We start from the raw sequence: 4,525 nt of genomic DNA on the forward strand, positions 1-4,525 counted from the left end.
CGCTGAAGCGCCAGCGGCCCAGCGGCCCAGTCGCTCCCGGACCCCCGGCAGCCCTCAGCCTCGAGCTTCTCCAGCGCCGCGAGAACCGCGCGCCGCCCTTTTTATAGCCGAGCGTGACGTCACTGGGAGCAGCCAGTGTACACGCGGGGGGCGGGGCCGCCCCAGCCTGCGCGCTGCTTCCCAGAGTCCCGGGCCGGTGCCCACACCCGCACCACCCCACTGGGGCACAGGGCGGGAGAGGAGGAGTGGCGCTGGCGAGACTGACTCCGAGCGCCAAGGTCTACCGCGGCAGCTTTACCCAACTGGTCCCTCGCGTTGTGGGTGCCCCGCATCCCCTGGACCGAGATGAAGTGTGGGGAGGCCAACGCAGGAGCGGCCTCTCCCACGGCAGCCGCCGCCACCTCCTGGTCCCCGCTCACCTGTCCACGCCGTGGCCGACCCCGGGATCACCGACAGCCGGGCCATGCCCCGAGTCCTGCCGCCTGCGCCGCTGCTCGGCTTCACCAGTTCCCACTTTCGCGCCCCTCCTGGAGCCCTAGCGCCCAAAGCCCCGGCTCCCGAGGACCGGCGGCGCGCTCCGAAGTTGGATTGCTAGGGATTTCTCCAACTTCAGATCGGTCCCCACCCACCAGGCCCACGTGATTGGGGAGGGGGCAGCCCCTGCGGGCCGGCCGGAATCTGCCTTCCGGGGACCCTCCCTCCTCCCTGCTCCCTCTGCCCGCGGGCCCAGGACCCGCACATCCGAGCCAGGGAAGCAGAGCTTGGTGGATGCCTGCGGGTCACCCTGGGGCTGAGGAGTGGCGAGGGTCCCCGCCTCCGCACGACTGCACACGAGTGCGAGCCCTACACCTGCTCTTCGGAACACCCGGCAGAAAAGCACGTTTTTCTCAGCCAACACTCGGGCTCTCTCCAGCATGACTCCGGGAGCAACTGGAACCCGGTTTTCTTTGTGAATCTGTCATACTCTCAAGCCATTCCAATCGGGCCTTCAGGCATCCTGGGTCCTGGCCTCGACGTTGTGACTTAATACAAACCACGTTTTCCACTCTAGAAACTAACACCACTGCACTCTCCCACCCCATTTCACAGGAGCAGGCATGAAATAGAAAGATCTGCTCCCTGAAGAGAACCAACAAAAGTAAGAATAACGACATTTACTGAGCCTTTACCATGCACCAGGCACCAGAATAAATACTTAAAATGCAGTCTCTCATTGAATCATGGCAATAACTTATGAGATAGTATCATTATTCCCATTTTACAGGCAAATGTCTGAGACCTCCTAACTGGTCTCCTGAATGTGCCTTGGTTCCCTTCCAATCCATTGTTCCCTGCTGCCAGAATAATCTTTTCAAACTACAAATGTGATCATCTCACCTCCCTGCTTAGAGCACCACAAAAGTCTTCCTATTGCTCTCAAAAGACCCATATTCTTGCATGTTCTGCCCCACACCTGCATCTCCACTCTGTACTTCAGCCTCATGAGCTTTCTTTCCTCCAGTTCCTTGGAGAAGCCATTCTCCCTCCAAATGGCTGACCTTTGAATATCCTGTTCCCTCTGTGTGGAATGTCCCCTCCAAACCTGTGTAGTAAACAGACCTCAATTCCACTGTCATGTCTTTAGGAAAGCCTTCTCTAACCTCCCAGAGGGAGTGAGTTCTTCCTAATTATAAACTACGCATCTCTCCTGGACATTCCACTTTTTTTGGTGGTAGTGGTGGGGGCGTTATTGGTTGTTTGGTTAATATTTATTTCCTTAATTAACTGTAAGCTCCAAGAAGGCAACTGAGTCCATTTTTTGCTTACCATTGAATCCCTAGCTCACAGAAGGCACTCAGTAAATACTAGTATAAGTACAGCAAGAAGTTAAGGTCTTATCTGAGGAAAGCAAGAGGTAGAGCTGGGATTTTAACCTCAGACTGTCTGCCCCCAGAACCTGTGCTGGACTTCCCAGACCTAGAAGGGCTGGGTTTGACCTTGCTTCTTTCCCTCAGTTCCTGCCTTCAGCACTTGTCCTAGATTCAGAGCTCACATATTCCTGTGGGGAGATAAATCCAGAAGGTCAGAAGGCTGCTCACCTGGCTTCAAGGAAGCCCCAGGGATTCCTTGTCCCCCAGCACACATTGAGCGCGCAGCCACCTGGAGGGGGGCAAAGGGGGGGGTGGGATTGCAGCTCACCTTCCAGTTCCCTGGCACACTTCCAGCAGTGAACAAGAGTGGCTGCCCTGGGCCCTTCTGTCCTGTCGCCTGGATCCCTGCCTAGTCACTCCTCCAGGCCTGAGTCGCCCAGGGAATGGTAAAAGACAGCCTTGCCTTGTCTCTCTAGGATAGGTGCCTCTGAGCTCAGCAAAACATCAGGACAGGTCCAAAAGTGAGGGCCCCCTGGGGCTCCGGCCAGGACAGCTACTTTCCTCTGAGAGGAAGCCAGGCAGGCAGATTCCAACTCCCCATCCGCAGGCAGCTCAGCTCAGTCTTGCAGCCTTTTTGTTGGGGATGGCCCAACAGAAGAAAGGGGCTCCTTTCATAGTGAGATTCCCCCGACACCCCTACCCAGAAAACCAGGAGCTGAATGTCTCTGATTGAACTGGAATTTGTCCATATCAAGTGTTATGGGAAAATAAATAGAGCCTTGGCTGGAGCTGAGAGTCTTTTTGTGAATGCAGAGCTCTTTGCTATAGTGGGATTTGTGTTCTGCAATTGGATCTATGGCCCCAACACCTACTGGTCTCCTCATCTCTCAGAGATCTTCCTCAGCCAGACTGATACCATCACTGCTCTTAAGCATGGGGCAAGGTATGAGGCCAACCCCACTCCCTGTAAACACCCTATGAGTTTCTGCAGACTGCAGACCTCTGGGCAGTTTATCCCGTTTGACCAAATGACTTTGAGCAAGTCACTTCCTACCTCTAAGCCTCAGTTTCCACATCTGTAAAATGGATGCAGCAAGATTGCTTATAAAATTGGGCTTTGTAAACTCTGGAAGGCTGTACCAAGGAAAGGTCATTATTAATTCTCCATATAGCCAACCTCCGCTGCCCCACTGACCCATCTAGAAAAAACTATAATATAGTTGTGAAAAGCACAGGTTTTGGAGTTTGATACACTAGGTTTGAATCCCTGCTCTTCTACTTACTAGCTATGCAACTAGTAAGTTACTAAGTTACTTCGCCACTCTGAGTTTTAGCTCCTCATCTAGAAAATGATGCTAGTAATGTATCTACCTCTCAGGGCTGCTGTGAAGATTAAATGAAATAATAATACACATAGCACATTGTGGCATGTAGTAAGGGCTCATCAGAAGGTAGCTACCGTAATTACCTGGGACAGTCTCAGGATTGCTGAGCCTCAGAATGGGCCCTGGCCTATGCTTCCTCCAAGCCTCCCTACAGACCTGAGCATCTCACCCCCTCCTTGGAACCAAGGCCTCCTGGGGTAGCAGCTGGCCTCCTCTCTTCCTCTCTGTGATGTCTCTGGATTCTGAATTTACCATGTGAAGTAAATTCTGTTTTAAATTCTGTTCTAAAATCCTCAACATCCTGCCTTGGCTGTTATAGAGGGTATGTCCTGGAAAATTATGCTAGATAAGCTGATGCTGCTTCAGTTAGGATTTTATTCATGTTGTTCTTATTATAAGTGACAGGAAACCCAGTTGAAAATTTCCTAAGCAAAAATGAAAACTTTTTCCTCCTGAAACTAACACAATATTGTAAATCAACTATACCTCAATTTTTTTAAAAAAAAGGAAAACTGTCCCCTTAATTTAAAAGTGCAGGGGTTTCAGGCATGGCTGAATCCAGGGGCTCAAACAACATTAACACTGTGTTTCAACTCTGAGCTGATGCCACTGTAGGCCGGCTCTTCTAGTGTGATGGCTGTCAGCAGCTCCAGGCTTATAATCTGTTCACCTAGAAACTCTCTTTTGGGTCTTCAGGTAACAGGGAGACCTTTGAGAATGGTCTACAGGATGAGTGCTGGGGGTGAGAGTCCAGAAAAGTAGATGAGAAGATCAGAGGAGAAAGAGGAGATAGTCAAGGAACTTTCATCCCCCTTCCCTTCCTACCCATGCATATTTTGTTCTGACTTTGCCCTTGGGCACACCCTGGAAGTAATGGCCACTGCCCAGCTCACCCTTCACTCACCATCTCCATCCTTGTAGTTGCAGAGTCCCCTTCTTCCTCTGGTGCCCTCAGTACCACTCCAAATCCCTCTGGCAGGAAGATTCTTCAAACAGCTGTCCCCTGCAGGTGTTGTATGTCTACCAGGATCTCTGGCTACACGTTGCCCCCAAGTTGACACCAAGCCCTGAAGACTGTCGACTTCGGCAGGTTAACGCAAAGACAAGCGTTACTTCTGTCTTCTTCCTTCAGGGTAATTGCCAGTGTCACCATAGCCCCATAAAACAAGACTGATGGCAGCCCCGCTGGTGTTTTCCAAAGTTGGCTGGGTCTTTTGGATCCATTCCTGTCAGCAGTGATTTTGTTTCATTTCCTGGCATGAGAACAGGATGTAATCTCAAATAAGATAG

This window comes from Leucopleurus acutus (assembly GCF_964270905.1).
Source record: "Leucopleurus acutus genome assembly, chromosome: 8".
Classification (NCBI taxonomy): Eukaryota; Metazoa; Chordata; class Mammalia; order Artiodactyla; family Delphinidae; genus Leucopleurus; species Leucopleurus acutus.